This window comes from Anabrus simplex, chromosome 1, assembly GCF_040414725.1.
Source record: "Anabrus simplex isolate iqAnaSimp1 chromosome 1, ASM4041472v1, whole genome shotgun sequence".
In the NCBI taxonomy this organism is placed as follows: Eukaryota; Metazoa; Arthropoda; class Insecta; order Orthoptera; family Tettigoniidae; genus Anabrus; species Anabrus simplex.
Genome location: NC_090265.1, coordinates 1,304,712,993 through 1,304,733,492, shown reverse-complemented (window position 1 = coordinate 1,304,733,492; position 20,500 = coordinate 1,304,712,993).

The following is a 20,500-nucleotide window of genomic DNA, read 5'->3' as shown; positions in this document are numbered from 1 at the left end:
AGAAGTAAGAATTCAGATAATAGACGAGGAGATAACAATGCAGGAAGTAATTAGGGTCTTCAAGAATGCAAGACCCAAAGCAGCGGGTGGTGTGAACGGTATTACTGACAGTGTGTGGAGGGAAGTTGGAGCCAATGAACCGATGTTAAATTTTTTAACAGGTTGTTGGAAACGGCGAAATTTCCGAGTGAGTGGAGGAAGGGGGTATTATGCCCGATTTATAAAATTAAATGGGCTAGAAGCGATCCAAACTATTATAGATGGATAATAATCCTAGACGCGTTGTCGAAGGTGTATACAGGTATTTTTGTGAATAGGATAGAATATTGGACGGAGCAGTATGGGAGGATATCGGAGTTTCAGAATGGATTTAGGAAAGGAAGGGACACGGTTGATAATGTATGGATTTTGGACACTTTGATTACGAAGTATGTGAAGATAGCAGGGCTTAAATTATATGTAGCAGCGATTGATTTAGAAAAAGCTTTTGATGCGTTGAGCAGGGAGGCGCTATTTACGAGATTAAGGGAGATAGGGATGTCGAAGAATATGAGGGGGGGGGGCAATAGAAATAATGTATGAGAAAGTATTTGTGACGATTAAATCTCAGGGTGGAAGGATGATGAGTAAGTGTTTTGAATCGAAGAGTGGGGGTGAAACAAGGATTTAAGCTATCCTGATACTATTTATATTGTTTTTAAATAATATTTTAGAGAGGCATGGATGAGAGAGGTGCCATGTCCTTGGATAGGAAAGATGGAGGTACCGGGGCTGCTATTCGCAGATGATCTGTTTATTTTGGCATTGACGGCAAGTGGTGTGCAAAGAGGGTTAGACGAGGTAGTTGATTATACTAGAAAATGGTCTCTCAGGCTAAATCTAAGAAAGACACAGACAATAGTTTGTAGGAAAAGGTGAGTGAGGAAGGAAAATAAAGTCCGTAATGTAGATCAGGAAGAAATTAGAACAGAGGAAGAAATATAACATTTAAGTGTAATAATTAGTAGTAAGGGCTCATGGGAAGAGCAGTGTAGGAGGGATAAATTAAGGGAAAGAGGAGCGCTTGCAGCAGTGGGGGTAGTAGAAAATAAATTCCCAGGTATAAAATACAAAGTTCAGAAAATGGTGTTTCAATCACTGGTATAGGGCAAAATGTTATTTGGGGTGGAAGTATGAGGACTGGAGGAGGATAGGGTAGAACTAAACCAGGTAGTGGCTAAATTTAGCAAGATCATGATGGGCCTTCCAAACTGCACAGCAAATGCGGAAGCTACATTAGTGTGTAAAGAATCTATGGAGATTGAAATAGCTAAGAGGGTTATCAAGTGTTGGATAAGACTGGAGAAAGGAATGAGAGGGAAACTATTACAAGAAACATACAGATTTCAGAAAAGTATGGCGAACGAAGGCTGTTTGGTTAATAAGTGCAAAAAAAGGTTACAAAATCTAGGTTTGGGGGAGTGTGGGTGCATTTGGGGGCAGAGGAAAGAGTGGGCATGGGAAAGGGTAAAGGGAAGATTATTAGATATGGAAAAGCAGAGTTTAATAATGGAGACAGACTCTCTATTAGTATTAAATAAATTGGCGGAAGTAACTAACCAGAAAACGGAGTTTGAAGGCAGAAGAGCTAAGATAGGCTTGTGTTGGTGGATATTAGGAGTTCCGAGAAATAGGGGATGGCTAGGAAGGGAAAATAATGATAGATGTGTTTTGTGTGGGGAGGGTTGGCCGGACTTGCATATATTCAACCACTGCCGAGCTTTGGAGGAGATAAAAAAGAAATTACTAAATAAGAAGGAGGTGGAAAAGGCAAAAACAAGTTATAAGATGACGTCATGGTTATACAGAGAATGGGAGAGAAGAGAAAATATATCGAAATTATTAAGAGTGGTTAGAGCAAGATTTTTAAAGAAATTGAGATAATACAATTGGATAGCTAGAAGGAGAAGAGAGATACGGAGAAGAGATCGAGGTAAATCAAGAAAGAACGAATAGGGGAGGTGGGAGCACTGTTTAGAAAAGAGGAAGGGGATTAGGTAGGCGAAGAAAGGTTTAGATTATTAGGAAGGTAGAAGGAGCCGGGTGAAGTAGGTATTTTAGTGAGTTTGGGGGGGGGGATAACAGCGGGCTCGTAGGACTTGGAACCGCTTTGGGAGAGAGGTTGGAGTAGTAGAGTAGAAAACTTGAGTGTTGTATAGTGAGTGGAATTCCAACTGGAATGATCAGAAAAAGAGGCTGTAAGTGTTTGGTGAACGAGGGAGAGCATCTTGCCCAGAGGAATGGTTATCCGCCCTGAGTAAGATGCTGGAAAGTAGAACGAGGAGAAGTAGTATATGTTTGTAGAGGAGGTGATGTAGAATGATGGACTGTTTATGTGTAAGGCATAAGTAAAATAAGGTGGAAAGAACTGTGAGAAGATGGAGTGAACTAGTAGATTTAGAAAGAAAAACTCTTTGTGTATTTGTAAACTGTGGTGATGTAGAACAATGGATTGTTTAGATGTAAGTCATAAGTAAATAAGATGGAAAGAACTGTGAGAAGATGGAGTGAACTAGTAGAGTTTGGAAGGATATACTGCTTATATGTTTGTAGTGGAGGTGATGTAAAATGATGGTTTGTTTATGTGTAAGCAATAAGTGAATTAAGGGGAATGAATAGTGCAGTGAAGTGAAGGAGGAATTTTTGGTAGTGAGGTAATTGTGAAATTAAGTAAAAAGAGAGCTTGGAAGGATGAACTGTTGTATATGTGGAGCAGGAGGCTATGTAGTAGGATTGAGTCTGTATAGAGCAGGAGTAGGTTGGAATAATTGTGATGGCGGAGTGCTTGACGTAAGAGGTGAGTGGGAGGGGTGGGCCTGACCTATCCCAAGGAAGAAATGATTAAGTATGTCTGCACGTGGAGAAAGAGGAGAGTTAAGGAAGTGCGCTGTCAATGTGACAGGGAAGGTGAGCCGTGTACATCGGGCTGGACAGGAGATAAGAGTGTGGCAGGCCACGTGTTGGACTGGCTTCCGCCACATGTGGCCTGCTACGCAAGGAATGGGAGGAAACACATTGTCAGCAAGGGACCTGTGAGGTCCGGTATCCGGCTTCACGAGGCGGGGCTGGTGGCGTTGTCTACGGGTTGGATGGCTGGTTTCCTTACCAGGGCAGATGCCGCGACCAGCCAGCTATTTTAAATTAGTTTTAGGTAGTAGAATAAGGTAATTAAGTGATTCGTGTAGTTTGTATTTGCTACTGAGTAGATGTAGCAGATAGTAAATTAGTTTTAGGAGGGTAGTAGTGGCTTATTCTCTTTATTACAAAAAAACCCCGATGGTATCTACTATGGTTGGGAAATAAAGGTATGTATGTATGTACTGGGAAAGAGTTCACATCATGGAATAGGAAGTTCTGGCAGTTTATCAGGAGTTGAACCACTTGGGTAGAGGAAATGTAATATTCCACTCTATTCTACTCTATAATAGTGGCTTCGTCAATGTATGACGTCCTGATGACGGCTTTCTCTATGGTAAAAAATTCTCAGATCACAAGGTCTACTTCTGATCTCCGGATGGAAGTGGTAATCTAACCAGTGAATACTGATAGTTTAACAGTCGGAGCGATGAATGTTAGAAGTATGAATCGTTGCGGAAGTTAGAGAAATAGACATACTGAAGAAAGTTATAGGCCCCATGATTATGAAACAGATATATTGGCAAGGTGAGCAGGACTGTAAAGGTGAGTTGAGTACTCAACCCGAAAGCTGGTTGGATCCTCAACAACTCTGCCATCAGCTGTCATAGAAGGCCTAGGCGTCGCTGAAGAAGCATACAGGGGAAATGAGGAGTTTCCAGTTACTTCCCGCACTGAGATGAAAATTACCATTATATTTCAGTCTGCCAAGCCCATTGGAATGCATGCACCACCCGACCCTACGAGCGATAGTTTCACACTATTCATAGCAGGGACTGGCTGTGTAAGAATGATGTTACTAACGTCCCTCATACCTCAAATAAACGTGAGCGAAGGTTAATGAATGGAGTAGGTTTAATAAGACAAAGTAATAATAAAATAATGGCGTGTGGCCTCCGGAGATGCCTAGTGCTGGTCTTCCGAGTTGACGTCGTTTAGGTGACCTGCGCGCCTGTGAGGATGGGACCCTATCTAAGAAGAAATCTAATCTTGATCACGTCACAAATACCCAGACCCCGAGCCCTATCAATTAACTAATGAAAGTTAAAATCCCCGACCCGACCGGATATCGAACCCGGGGCACCTTGAACCTAAGGCCAGCACCCTAACCATTCAGCCATGAGCCGGGCAGATAAAGAAGTACTAAGACCAGCATAATTAAATGGTTTCTTGTTTTTAGGGTAGACACGGCGCTAATGCCTAACACAGTTATGCAAATCTACAATGCATAATGTAACAATGGAAGTAATACCTGCAATGATAGATGATGCAGTTCGTAATGTAAAAAGAGATGAAAACTTTGAGACTGGAGCCTAAAATGCAATGGTTGGTCGAAAAAACTAGGAAGAACACATGATCACCACATCCAGCAGGTGTTTACCATTAGCACTGCAGCTTTCGTGTTTATATAAAATAGCTGCGGTTCTTCTGCTACTACACCATGGACACATTCTCATAATCACTTAAACACCAAGCTAGAAATAACAACGTAGTGCCAAAGTTAATGTTGCAACATATAAACTATTTGCGACCATTTGTGTATGTAAAGGTCAAGCTTCCTCCCTTGAGGCTAGGTTTTCTCCTAGTGGGTGTGGCTGTACGTTGGATTCTGACCCACTGGACTATATAGTGTTTCGTCATACAAACGAAAAGAGTTATTTTAAACTGCACGTGTAGGCAATGAAATTAAAGTGGTATACCTCAGAGACGGGGCAGAGTAGTTGGTTACTTGATCACCTCAGTGGATTTAAGAGTGCTTAAATTCGAACAATCCATTTTTTGACGTTAAAGCCTTCTTTATTATTATTATTATTATTATTATTATTATTATTATTATTATTAGTAGTAGTATTATTATTATTACCAATATCATGCGTGTGGGAGCTTTAACATTTTCTATTTTAAAGAATATAACATTTTGTGTGAATATATCTGGGAGACCAGTTTATTGTGACTCCCTACTAAGTGTCACTCCTAAAAACGCTCTTGTCATATCTTGTTTCTTACGCGTATCTCTATCATGTTTGAAATCCGTTCTCCTTAATTACACTTCCTGCAAATTTTACTGATGAGACAATGCATTATGAGCACCTGCTCCTCCGAAGCAGCTTTGACTCTCAGAGGCTTGGACTTTACAAGTGTTGTGAAGCTGCAGTGTGATATCTGATTCATTTCAGCAACATTCAGTTTGTAATCTAACCAGAGTTCTGAGAAAACGTACAGGCTTTCAAAAAGAATGAGCACATCTTATTTTACAAGTTCTCGCAAGTACAATTTTCTCAGAAACAATTGAATCAATAGATATAATGTTTGCTGTGAGTATCCACAGGATTTATATCTGCAAAGCAGATGAATCATATTTTGATAATAGTTAAAATTAAGTCTGATAAAATATTAAAAGTAAACATTGTCTGCTCTATATTTTTTGGTGGCTATACATCTCAATTTTATTGAACTGAAGTGTGGCTGTGGAGGCTGTTTAGAGGGTGAAAGGCGTTATTTTATTTGCCATTGGGATTCTAGCTAATATATGGAGTGTACGTGTTTATTGTTGATACCGTATTGAAGACTTCATCAAGATGAAATATGTTCTTAGTTTACATTCTTCAAAATTTCATCGGAAACATCGGACGACAGCATTTCAGTTCGGATTCTTCTTGCGTTCTTTTAAAGAAACGGTCTGAGAGAGAAGTTAGCTACTGAAGACGTATTATGTCTAGTCAGTGATGGAAATATTGTCCTAAGAGACAAAACACACCTCATTTTTTTCTTTTTGCTAGTGGTTTAACGTCGCACGAACCGGTTTGAAATGGGAAACAACTGAAAACCATCTTCAGGGCTGCTGACGGTGGGCTTCGAACCCACCATTTTCCGGATGCAAGCCTACAGCTACGCGACCCTAACCGCACGGCCAACTCGCTCGGTAAACACACCTCAACTAAGAACAATAGTCAGTCAATGTAATGTTATTGTTGATAAGGGGCTTGAGACATTGTATTCGTAGAACATCAAATTTCGTTCTTGCCCGGTTCCGCGATGTCAGAAGCTTATTTCCAATAGGTACCAAATTCAAAAGTAAAATTTTACAGGAGGTACGAAAATACCCATTCAGAGTGTAAAATTTGAACTAAAAATTAATTTTAGCACTTTTATTATGATCAAACGGAATAAAGTACGGTAAGGGTATATTCTGCCTGAATGCAGGTCCGAACCTCCGCAGAGGTGTGCCTGAGCAGGAGTTTACGTACGGTAGGGTGGCCAGTTCCTTTCCGCTCCTCCGCTCCTCCACTTCATTACCCCCCACCAACAGCGCGTGGCAACCCATCCAAATCTTGACCACGCCCAATGTTGCTAAACTTCGGAGATCTCACGGGATCCGGTGTTTCAACACGGCTACGGCCGTTGGCAGACAGAATAAAGGCATTATTGTAAAAAGTATTTTGTTAAAACTTTGGCAGTTTAAGAAATATTCAAGGAGTGAGAATGGATTTGGTATATTTTGGCAATGAAACTATAAATACTTCCCTCTGAAAGTCATAAATTGCACTGCAATCGTCAGGACACTGATTGTATTGAAATATATTTTCTTCCTTCCTTTCTTATTCCGTTTACCACCCAGGGTTGGATTTTACCTCGGACTCAGCAAGGCATCTTACCTCTACCACCTAAAGGACAGTGTCATGGAGCGGGAGACTTTGGGCCGGGGAATACAAGTGAGAAGGAGGACAAGTACCTCGCCAAAGCGTCCTCGCCTATGGGAAACCACGGAAAACCACTTGGAAAATGGCTGAGGTAGGAATCGAACCCACATCTACTCAGTTGACCTCCAGAGGCTGAGTGGACCCCGTTTTAGTCCTCGTACCACTTTTCAGAACTTCGTGGAAGAGCCAGTAATAGAACCTGGGCCTCCGGGGGTGGCAGCTAATCACGCTAACCACTACACCACAGGGACGGACATTGAAATATACAATGACAAAAATTAAGTTATTTACAGTGAAGGCAGAGATGCCCTAATTGCAGATCAGTAGTGATGATTGTTGTTGTTGTTATTAAATGATAGTAAATTAAATCGTCGAACCCAACAATGTAAGTTAAACAAAGTATTCTGCTTCTGGTCACGTGCCTCGGAAATAGCTTCGTATTGGCTACATGGATACGTTAGGTTATTACCAATTTAGCTCGTGGGATTTGGTAGTTATTGGTATCACATGTGATTTTTAAGGCCTTGCTTGACGTGGATTTGGGGCGTCTGGACGATTTTTTAAATAATATGGAGCCCCCTACCAACGTGCACGTTCCATCATCCCCTCAATTTTGATTTATGTTTTGATTCGGTACCTTTTGGAAACGAGATTCTCATATGAGGTAATTAAGATCTAGGCTTTTTCAAAACTCATCGAACATCCTTTTATGATCCCTTTTCCCGCCATAGAAATGGGACACAGGTCAGACAATGACGATACTGAGCGGCAACCTTCGTTGTACTCGCGAGATTGATATAGAGTACACATTTTAAAAATTTTATCTCGGATTAGGCATAAAAAGTTCGAATATAAATTCAGGTCAATGCTGGTTTGTCTATTTTTTTAAGATTTCATGAAAGAAGTACTTAACAGAATTTCTTGAAATTAGAATAACTTCAGAGATAGCCGAGGTGTGCACTAGGTTATACATTAACTGATTATTACACGGGGTCAGTACAATATTTAAGGAGCCAAAAGAGAAATAGTCAAATTTTTCTGTCAGTATTAGCCGTATCTAAAAACTGTACATAATAAAAGGTGTATAAAATGTGCTTTCCTATATTTTATTTTTAACTCATTTTCAGCCCGAGAGGAATAATAAAGAGATATTCGCTATTATTATAGTTTTCATATACTTTCAAATATCTCCAGAAATTAGGTTTAACTAAAGGTGTGCGTAATAAAATTGATAGAAAATCCAAGTTCTTATATGTTTATACCTATGGCGTGTGAAATGGAATAATTACTTCAAGACATATCTCCACTGACAGCTCGGACATACTCCTTACATCCAAGTCTTCCCTGCTCAAAGATTTCAACATTTTTGTAACACTACTTTTTTTGTCGAAAATCATCCAGAACAAATGGTTCTGCTTTACTTTGGATCTTTTACAGTTCTCGAATCAAGTATTCTTGGTGAGAGTCCCATACACTGGAACCATACTATAATTGGGGCCTTACCAGAGACTTATATGCCCCTCCATTATATCCTTACCACAACCTATAAATACCCTCATTGGTATGTTTACAATCCCGTTTATGTGATTACTCCAATGAAGATCTTTCCTAATATTAACACCTAAGTACTTACAATCATCCTCATGGATACTTTAACTTTAACCCCATCAGTACAATAATGAAACCTGAGAGAACTTTTCTTCTTGGTGAAAATTACAACCTGACCTTTCACTATGTTCATCATCATACCATTGTCTGCTGTCCTTCTCTCAACATTTTCAAGGTATTTTTGAAGTCGCTCACAAATTCGTAAATTAATTGTTACTCTATACAGTATAACATCATCCACAAAAAGCCTTGTCTGTGATTATAATCCTTTACTCATATAATTTATTTATACCGTATGTACTGCATATAGGGTGAATCACATAAAATTTGCACCCCAAAAGTTTCTGAAATATAAGTAGTTCTTGAAATGCAGTTTCCACAGAAATTAAATGTAACTAAGGGCTCATAATTGTAGCCCATACACAGATTTTAGTACTTATTAGAATGTGTATCATTTTAGTAAGTTAACATTTTTAAAATTAAATAGTGCCTATATCCAACGTCCAGAGGCATCCTATTTGCCAACTCAGCCATTGTACCTTCTTCCTTCCATAAACCCAATTAATACTAATAGCTCGTTCACTAAGTTGTTTCCAAATAGTCCCTCGCATGTCAAATGAATGTGGGACTCCGTAACCTCCATAGGTCCGAGGCTTGCTTATATTATTCTGAGCATGGACAATAAAAAGATATGAAGCAGGATGCTACTCTACTTACACATAGTCCCAGTGAGATTGGCTCTCCTAGCGGAATAGGGACCACTGGTGGATTGTATTGTCTTAGCCGCCCGAGAACAAGGAGAGCCATGACTCAGAATATACCGAGTTGCTCATTCCTGTTCCATAGCAAAACGTATCCTGACTCTCAGGACCACTTACTAGGTCACTCAGCCGTTGCCCGTGGTTGACGAACGAGGAGTTGACTACAGTAACCCACACCACGAACTATTGTATAAATAAAATAAAACCCCTGAACCCCACTCTTATTCAGTACACGATCAGATAACGCTTCACCCATTCAGTTGCTATTTTGTCTAGTTCAATAGCCCTTATCTTCGTCAGTAGTCTCCCATTACCTGCCCTTTCAAAAGCCTTGGTTAGGTCAATAGCGATGCACTTTATTTGACCTCTTGGAACTAAAATGCCTCCTATTGAACCATGTCATAATATGCATCAATTTTATTATAACACTGTGGCATAATCTTATTCAAGCGTCATATAGTCGCGGGGGGTGAAGGAAGGAACCCTGGATGGCTGTGCCATAGGCTGTGAGAACTCCGCAGCGCTCCGATAGGAACGAATTCCTCTAGTTGGACTTGAGCCGCAAGCCGTGATTTAAGTCATGTAGACCCCTATATATCGGCGTACCCAAGCGAAGCAAACGAATTAATCCGCCACTAAGCTAAATTTCACAGATCTGACATCACGCATAATTAAGGTTAGAATTATAAAATAACAGGAGCCGATAAAATGATTTACTTGTGCTAAACTAAGATATATGCGTACTTACGGGAGCGGCCGTTAACATCTGACCAACTCTTACAAAGGAAAAGGGACAGTTAGCCGGTGGTTACCCTCGAAACTAGTCCTCGAGAAACAATAAAATCTGCGGTGAGAAAGGAATGACGCCAATTGTCTCATTCACCTTCTGTTTTGAAACGCCAAGTGTGACGTATCATAAATCGCGAACCAACAAGACATATTTATTTCTTTGTGAAATTTTTGTTAAACTGAAGTGTAATCGCCATGATTTAGCTCACAAGAGCTAGTGACGATATAAAATTGTAAGTATTATTTAACGCGTAGGAGAACTGTGTTATTAGCGTGTTCGAACCGTTTAAAATATAATCGCTGTTAAGACCTGATTGCAACCACGCCAGTTTCCGTAATTTAGGGCCGCATAGATTGAAATTATATCTGGGCGGAGGCTACAGTCAAATAGTAGCCAGTGCTAAGGTTGTAATCGTGTATTCGAACACGCTAGGCGGTGAAGTAGATGTTTTTAACGTAACTTAACAGTTCCAGATACGACCATCATCAAGGAGACAGCAACCATGAAGTATCCCTGAGTCGAGAAGAGGATCTTCATCCCTGTGTTGTGTACCGTCGTCATTGGCTAAGCACGCATGGCATAGCGGTCATGTGATTCGTCGCTGATGGAGAAGTTACTGCCAAGTTAAGTAATTTATTCTATAAACATGTGAAGTGATACCTAGATGCACTACTTAGGGCATACTTAAACAAGTAAAATGATCTTTAAGTGTAAGCCAGAGTGGCATTTGTTATACTTAAGTAAAGTTAAATACGATCAGGGCTATGTGCAAACCAAGTCCCAGAGCTACGTGTAGTTAATAATTTAGATGAGAATAAGGGATAGAACAAGTTACATACAGGTGTGTGTTATAGTTATTAGTATTTTATTCCTGTGTGAGTTGATTTTAGATAGAGTTGTATGGGAAGATTCTTCATAAATTCCTAATGGGAGGTACGCCGTCACGTCGTAATATTAAAGAAGATTAGACTAGAGACAACATATGTTAGGATGTTTCTTTGCATGTCGCATGAGTTTCAGTTGTGAAGGGACGCAACGGGAGATTTTACAACCTCGAATGTAGACCAGGGTCTTTAAATGTGGTGCATGCAAATTCATGAATGTAGCGGTCACCGAACTGAGAATCATTTATATGCGAGGCTAAGGAATCGCCGATAGGTATTTACGGGGCTGAGGAAATAAGATATAGGCGATGGAAGTCATGGTGTTATATTTGGAGCTATGATTTATATGAGTTGTAAGCCAGCCTGTTTTATACGAGAATATGTAAGGTTGTGAGCTATATTTTGCTGGTGAGAATTGCATGCCATTCTGAAGCACTGAGAATGTCGGCCAGGCCCCGACGTGATATTGTTCTCACCCAGGTAGAAAAGCTCCCTTGACTCAGCTGTAAATTGAGGGCAGAGAGAGAGAGAGAGAGAGAGAGAGAGAGAGAGAGAGAGAGAAGTGAAAGGAACTGCCTGACCACAAAGCCCAGTTATTTTGGTACTCGTTGCTAACCAGCTGATCTTCCCTGTCGTGTCAAGTTATGCTGATATGCTGGGTCAGTGTGTGTGAGAGATGCGATATTCCGTGCCCGGATATGTGGGGTTCTAGACCCGATACCTATATGAAGTTTACTGCGTTTATTCTGTGTGTGTTTTATTTTTCAGGTGTATATCTTGTGTTTTTATTGTTGTATCCAGTGTATTTATTTCTACGTTGTGATGTTGTCCTTTGTTAATCAACGGGGAGACTTAGTCCGGTTGGTAATTTTGGGAAAAAAGTTTCTAACCTTATCCATGCTCATGGGTACGGACCCATGTGATTAGAACATGTGTTTATTTTGAATGAGTAATTTAGACGAAGTCCTGAACAAGTATTTGATATATTTGTGTCCGATTGATCGGAATGTTAGTATGTAAATTAGGGCAATTACCTTGTATCGGATATTACTATCGTATCTCATGAACGGTTGGATATCGTGCCTTAACGAGGCAAGCAACATAACGAAATAAAAATGTAATTCAGACATATTCTATGTAAACATCTGCTGCATGCAGATAGTTATCTTTAGTTACATAATTGTACACAATTTTTCTGACGAATGTGATATATGTGTAGCATATTAAAATTATGAATTCCACTGTTTTTCTCATGCTACTGTTCATCATACAGTGAATGTTAGATGAAGAACTATCCTTGTCACTTTCTTTTGATTAACCAATGATCGGTTATTTTTTATGGATATTTTTTATTTAGTCTGATTTTAATTCATGTTTTAGTTTAATAAATCAATTTCACCTGGTTACCTGCGTTCTCATTCACTAGATTTATATGTACGTATTACCTGTCCATATTTTTTTTGCTATGGGCTTTACGTCGCACCGACACAGATAGGTCTTATGGCGACGATGGGATAGGAAGGGCCTAGGAGTTGGAAGGAAGCGGCCGTGGCCTTAATTAAGGTACAGCCCCAGCATTTTCCTGGTGTGAAAATGGGAAACCACGGAAAACCATCTTCAGGGCTGGCGATAGTGGGATTCGAACCTACTATCTCCCGGATGCAAGCTCACAGCCGCGCGCCTCTACGCGCACGGCCAACTCGCCCGGTACCTGTCCATATAATTTGGTATATTTTAGTAATTAGAGATTTTAATTTGCCCACATCCGGACGCACCACGCGCTTCTACCATGAGCTAGATCGAAATTAAGACAGAATACTGTACACTACATCTTGCTGGAATCCTACAAGTTGAGCACACTGGAATAATTTTACTAAACCCGAATTGTCTCCTACCAAACCAGTTAGTAATTTTGTAAATGTGTGTAGTGTAATAGGAAAGAATTTTTTCTTGCAGAGTATATGCTACACATATCAACTTGACTGGCCTCTAATTATCCGCTTTATATTTGTCACCTTTTCCGTTGTACAATGGGTTGCTATATTGGCAAGTATCCATTTATTTGGTATAGCTGCTGCATGCAGATAGTTATCTTTAGTTACATAATTGTACACAATTTTCTGACGAATGTGATATATGTGTAACATATTAAAATTATGAATTCCACTGTTTTTCTCATGTTACTGTTCATCATACGGTGAATGTTAGATGAAGAGCTATCCTTGTTTTACTATTTGAAGTTAGATATCACGAAGCTGTTTTACTCATAGTTAAAAAAATTTGTGATAGAAAGGAAGGTTGTAAAAGTGGAATTATTAGGTAGTATTAAATGGCTGATAAGACAAGCATGATGGAGTTTTAAAACGTAATTTTGATTGGTGAAAAATTGTCAATAAACATGTGAGAAGACTGTGGGATGGGTTTAAAGCAATTATACGGGAATGTGAAAACACGTATATACCTATAAAGGAAGTGAGGAATTATAAAGACCCGCTAAAATATAACAGAGAAGTAAAGAGACTTAGAAGGAGGTGCAGGTTGGAAGGAAATAGAGTTGGAAGTGGTTGTGGAAGTCAGGAGAACTTGAAGGAAATTACTAGGAAGTTGAATCTAGTGAAGAAGTCAGCTAAGGATGGCATGATGGGAAGCATACAATTGTTAGTGTGTGTAGGTACTTTAAGGCAGAGACAGGTTCCAAGAAGGATATTCCAAGGATCATTAATGAACAAGGGGTGTGTATACGTGCGAATATCCAGAAGGAGATGTATTCAGTCTGCAGTATGCAAAGATAATTGGTTACAAAGATAATGTCCAGATAGAGGAGGTGACTAATACTAACGAAGTATTGAAATTTACCTATGATAACAGTGAGATTTACAATAAGATACAAAATCTGAAAACTTAAAAGCGGCTGGAATTAATAATATTTCTGGGGATATACTAAAGAGAATGGGTTGGGATATGGTACTATATCTCAAGTACTTATTTGGTTACTGTCTGTACGAAGGAGCTATACCTAACGAATGGAGAGTTGCTATAATAGCCCCTGTGTATAAAAGAAAATGTGATAAACATAAAGACGAAAATTATAGGCGAGTCAGTTTGACAAGTTTTACATGTAACATTTTGGAAAGCATTCTTTTTGATCATACCAGACAAGTTTGAGAAATTACTATCTGGCTCCATAAAATACAGCTTCCGTTTAGGAAAGCCAATCCAATGAAGCTCAACTTGTAGGATTCTAGCAAGATATAGCAGATATCTCAGACTCAAGAGGTCAAGTGGACTGTATCGTGATTGACTTATCTACGGCGTTTGACATGGGGGATCATGAGAGACTACTGGCAGAAATGTGTGCAATTAGACTAAACGAAGAAGTGACTGAATAGAAAATATACGTATATATTAGAGTAGGTGAAGCATTATCTGATCGTGCAATCATTCAAAGGGGAATTCCTCAAGGCAGTATTATTGGGCTTCTATGCTTTTATATATACATTCCTAGACAAGCCAATAAGTATCTGAAATTTTGCTCTAATTGTCTATAAGTTGGCTCTATGGCGTTGTACGCTCACCAGCTGCTAGATGGCATTGTTGTCTACGTCTGTGGTCAAGGTCTGTCTAGGGAGGTCAAGTCACGAATGCTTCTTATGGAGCTGCCATATTGGGTCTTTAAGCGAGCGTAACCAAAGGCAAGTGTATTCGAATTTAGAGGATTTTTGTGCCGTACATTAAAATAAAAACAAAATACCAACTATTTTTCATAAAGAATTTAATTGGGCATCTACTGTTCATGTATATATATAACTGTATAACATTCAAATGATATTAATACATTCACAGCTATTTGAATAGGCAGATAGTTAACAGAGCCTGAAATTTTTTTTTTTTTTGAGAAACAAGTATCAACAGAAAAGCTCATGTCCTACTCTTTTACTTCCTTACAACTTTGTCTTACTGTGTTTCTTATTAATATCATGTGTCAAATACGTAATCTTATTGACATAAACATAGAAATCTGTACAGTACCTGTGTCATATTATGATTACCGGTACATGGAATACTGAACTTGAAGTACTGTATTTAAAGTACTAAAAGATAGTTGTAATAAATGACCTTCAGCGTTTTCTTTATTAAGAAAGTAATTACCGATACTGCGTTTCTAAAAGGTTACTCCAGTATGTTGACAAGCACTGAACGCCTCTTGAGTTGAGTGCATTAAAGTATGTATGGTAACTGTTGTTGTCCATTCTTGTGGTATTTCTTTGGGTTTTAAGGCAAAAATAATCTGCACATGTGCAACAAGAGTGATGTTCTTAGCTACTCTTAACTAGTTTATTGATAACCCATGCAGCTATATAGTACAAAGTGGTGGTGGTGATTATTGTTTTAAGAGGAAGTACAACTGGGCAACCATCCTCTATAAACACTAATCAGAAGAAAACAAATGGAAGTGGTCCAACACTTCGAAGAATGGAGGTATCGGCAAAATAAAGATGAAGGCCACAAAGTGCGTGGAAATGAAAAACTTCCTAGGCCTCGAATGCGCTAATGCCGTCGCGGTCGGAAAAGAACAAGTGTTGACCAGGGGAGGTCGGATGGATTAGAATAGGTGACAACCTAACACAAGTAAGTGAAAGCAATGTAAAGACTCAGCTAAGGGCCTCGTAGTCACAACCCAAATAGATTTCCCCCTGTGGGCGGAGGCAATAGAATAACACCCACGGTATACCCTGCCTGTCATAAGATATGACTGAAAGGGGCGTCAGGAGCTCCTAACTAGGGAGCGTGGGTTGGCGACCACGGGGCTCTTAACTGAGGACTAACATGCATGCAAATAATAATAATAATAATAATAATAATAATAATAATAATAATAATAATAATAATAATAATAATAATAATAATAATAATAATAATAAAATAATGGTTAAGAAAATTAAAACCATTGGTAGACACGATTCCATAAGAAATAGATATTTCAGTCACTATTAAGTTGAGTTAACCTAGGTTAGGCCATTTTAGGGATTACATTAGGATATTATGTTAGGCAACGGTACGTTAAAATACAGTAGTTGGTTAGTGCGAGTGTTGTAATCTTTAAGTATTTATCCAGCCATATAATGTACTCCATAGAGCATTTAAGGTGAATGAAATATAGCTGTAAATAATAACTACCGTGCCGTATAAGACTGCTATTGTTGTTGTAATGATGGCAAGCTGGACACAAATGGTTGGTCTGAAGTGATAGGCCAGGGAAATTAACCAATTACGGTTCAAATTCCTGACCTTGCCGGGAATCGAACCCGGGACCCCTGTGACCAGAGGCCAGCACGCTAAACATTTTCATAAACATCAGTACTACTATTACACATTTCCTGTTACTTTTCTTGCTTGTTTTGAGAAACAATTCTCTTTCTTTGGGAGGTTTCCTATTATATGTCAAAGACTGGGGGGGATTAGGGACGTTGAAATTTTTTGGAATGGAATTCCACTTGAGTAGTTTACGTTTATCTGTTCCCGGTTACGTCGCGCATTCCTATCTGCGAAATGTCATTGTAAAATTTGTCACAAAAGGAACATAATAATTGCTTTCACACAGTTGAAGTCTAAAATCTGCGGTAAATTAAGAAATATTTTATTTTTGGAGAATGTTATGTAAACCTACTTTACTACTTTACAAGTACTTTTGGTACTACGCTCACAGTAACACACGTATGTCTTTTGTTTGCCTTACACTTTCAACAATTTCGTGTGTGATGTCTGCGTTCACTGAAGTTCATTGTTTCAGTTGTCAATGACATCATTTCCTGAATTGTATGGCGGTATGCATGATTTAATAGGCGACAAAAAGCTATGGCCAATGTACATAAGAAGAATTCTGTGGACTAGTGATTTATTGGTCCAGGGATCATGCTATTTTCGTTCGAACAAAAATGAAAAAATATTTGTTGGTCCAGGGATCATGCTATTTCTCTTTCAACAAAAATCATTCTTGTGGTACTAACGATATTTCTTCGTAATGTGCAGCACCAAGTTGTTGAATGCGTTCTTAGCTGCTTTTCCGTACAGTTCCAGCCACATCACTATAACATGGTCATTTACCTCATTGAAGAACGAAATAACATCGTGAACGCTGTTGACCTCCATTTTGCTGTTTGAACTGGCCGCTCTAGTCATATGGACAAAGATAATGAGAATCCACAGACATAGCACTCCCATTCCTCGGTGCTAGCCCTGGACCTCAAGAAATTAACAAAAGACGGCACCGGCAGCGGAATACGACATAAATGAGTCCTGTCTACAGGCCTTAAGTATGTATTCATATTTCTCTAATAACAACGGTATTTCTTAATTTATCGCAGATTTTTCACTTCATTTAAGTAAAAGCAATTATTATGTTCCATTTGTGACAAATTTTACAATGACATTTTGTAGATAGGAATGCGCGATGTAACCTCTGCCCCCTTTAGTTCAAATTGCGATTCTTCAAAATTATGCTAGAAGAAAATACATAATAAGACCTATAAATATAAAACATCATTCATATAAACATATTATTATTCAGGAATTATTACGAATGTATAACTTCAATAACCGCGCACAAGACGGAATTATCTGTAGATTGCCATTTGTCACGCCTAGAGTTTTGTAGCCACTGAGCTCTCCTTTGCTTATCTCTCGGGAAGCGAAACACTCTAATTCTGTCAGTTGTCTTATTTTGACAATTTGGTGCGGCACAGTATCCCATTTTCCTTCAATATACAAGTAATAACTCACATCATTACATTGGGCACGCCCATATAACAACGATATTTAAGACCCAATATGGCCGCCACCGCAAAGGATTGTGGTAGAGTGACCAGACCTCCCTCGACAGACCTTGTCTGTGGTAGATTTCAGCGTTATCAGATAAGTACAGCTTGCGCTGTTGTGACTTAAATATGGCTGCGCCACTCTCTGTTTCCACCAAGGAAGTACAGCGTTCCGTAATCCGTTTCTTGTGATCTGAGAACCATGGCTAATGTGCATATGGTTTGCCATGCCATCCACAGTCACTTATCTGTTATTCAGGATCGTATCAAGCACTTGTTGAATATTGGCATCAGTTACGGCTGCAGATAGACACCCGGACCTTTCCTCATCCTTCACGCCCTTTTGAACTATTCTATCCACTGATAAACACTTCGCTGTGGCAAAACTTTGTCCCCGAACTGTGCTGAAAGTGTTCTATGAATTGTCGCTCCGGGTGCAAAATTAATGTTTGTAAGCTTATATCTGTCTCGAATGGACTCAAAAACTACTGGACCGATTTCGCTGAAAATTTCACAATTTGTTTCTATTACTCCTGAGAAGGTTTAGGAAGTGGTTTGAACGAAATACGATTGGTAGTTTTATGATGAGGAATTGTATGTGATTAATTTGATTGCAAAGCCGCAGCAAGATTAGATCGACTTGATGGACAGACTGTCGCTAGGCGACAGCAGCTTAAGCTATATCATGATTCACTATTCCGGTAAGAAATGCTGTATATAGGAGGATGGAAACCCACCGCCATGTCTTATAAAGTACCTTTTTTGCTAGAAGGTGCATGACCGTGCCTGTTATTTGAAAGTAGCAATCCAACATGCCGTGATCGAGATGTACTTTCATGTCATAGGACCAACTTTGATTGTCTGCCCATTTTGAAGAATGCACCTGTGTATTAGATATGAAAAAAGTATTTAACTGTAAAAAATAAAGAATATCAACAGTTGAATGACACGAGTTACCATCCACTCCTAGCGAAGAGCAACTGAGGGTTCCCAATGAGCAAAAGCTAGTGTATGTAATATAATATAAAAATGGAAGTATGTAGGCTGTGAGTATAAATTCCATGTCTCCTCCTAAACCACTTGAGTAATTTCAACCAAACTTGGTACACTTATGACTTACTATCTGGAAACACTGTGGGGTAAACCACCCCTAGCACCTCTGGGGATAGGGATGAGTACGGGTGGCATTAAAAATAATCGAATCTATAGTTTTCGGGGTCGCTCCGAATGTCGTTTCAGTCCAAGTTAAGCCCCCATCGACATAGTGATTGAGAAGGGGGTGAAAAATAATTTTGGGGTTGTAAGGCTGATCGGTGACAGTCTTAATGACAGTTGGAATCGTGCACACCATATTTAAAGCACGACGGGTAAATACATACATATTCTTTTTTGAAGCGATCGACTATTTCCTGGTCAATTGGGGCTTCCACAAGAACAAAGTTTTACTCGAAATTAAAATAACCTAAAACTTGAAATCGAACACATAGATACATCTGAAACTACATAATAAATCGTAAAATATCGACCATCGTGTCAATAAGGAACCCTACAAAAATTCACTTCACAAATAATTACAGCTTGTAGACTAATAAATAAGAAGATTGTGAGCGACTGCTAAAATGATCTCGACAATGTTCTGAGATGGACAACGGCAATGGTATGATGATAAACTAGGTCAAAAATCAGATTACGAGTTTCAATAATAGGAAAAGTCCTCTCAGTTCTAATTACTGCGTTGATGGGGTAAAAGTTCCTTATGGGGATAACTGTAAGTACTTATATGATAATCTAAGGGGAGATATCATTGGGGTGGGTGCAGAACATTCCACCCACTTCAGGATATGATCACCTTAAAAGACAAAATGGATTCTCAAGAATATGAAAAGTTCACCACTAAGGGCTACTTCATTATTCGCACAATTGACAAATTCTGGTCAGGAATCTGGTCAGACACCATAGAGCAGGTTCTCAAGCAAGGCATGAAGAGTTATGGCGGGCGACTCGTGGTTGTGGTGTCAGTGATAGTGTGCTATCTCGATGGATTGTGAGTATGCTATGCCTCCAAAGTATCAATGAGCAGTTGGAGGTGTTCACTCGAGTACTCTCAGAGATAACTGAGCAGCGACCTACGCGTGCTGCTAGGGATACTCTTGACATGAAGAAACTTAGTGATCCACTATATTATAACACTATATCAACTATATCCACTATATTATAAGAGAGAAGTAAAGAGACTAAAAAGGAAGTGCAAGTTGCAAAGAAATAGAAATGACTGTGGAAGTAAGGAGAAATTGAAGGAACTTACTAGGAAATTGAATCTAGCAAAGAAGACAGCTTAGGATAACATGATGGCAAGCATAATTGGTGGTCATACAAAATTTAGTGAAAAATGGAAGGGTATATATAGGTACTTTAAGGCAGAAACAGGTTCCAAAAGGGACATTCCAGGAATCATTAATGAACAAGGGGAGTGTGTATGCGAAGATCTTCAAAAGGCAGAAGTATTCAGTCAGCACTATGTAAAGATTGTTGGTTACAAGGATAGTGTCCAGATAGAGGAGTTGCCTAATACTAAAGAAGTATTAAAATTCACCTATGATAACAATAACATCTATAGTAAGAAACAAAAGTTGAAAACTAGGAAAGTAGCTCGAATTGGTAAGATTTCTGGGAATATACTAAAGGCAATGGGTTGAAATACAGTACACTATCTGAAGTACTTATCTGATGATTGTTTTCATGAAGGAGCTATACCATATGAATGGAG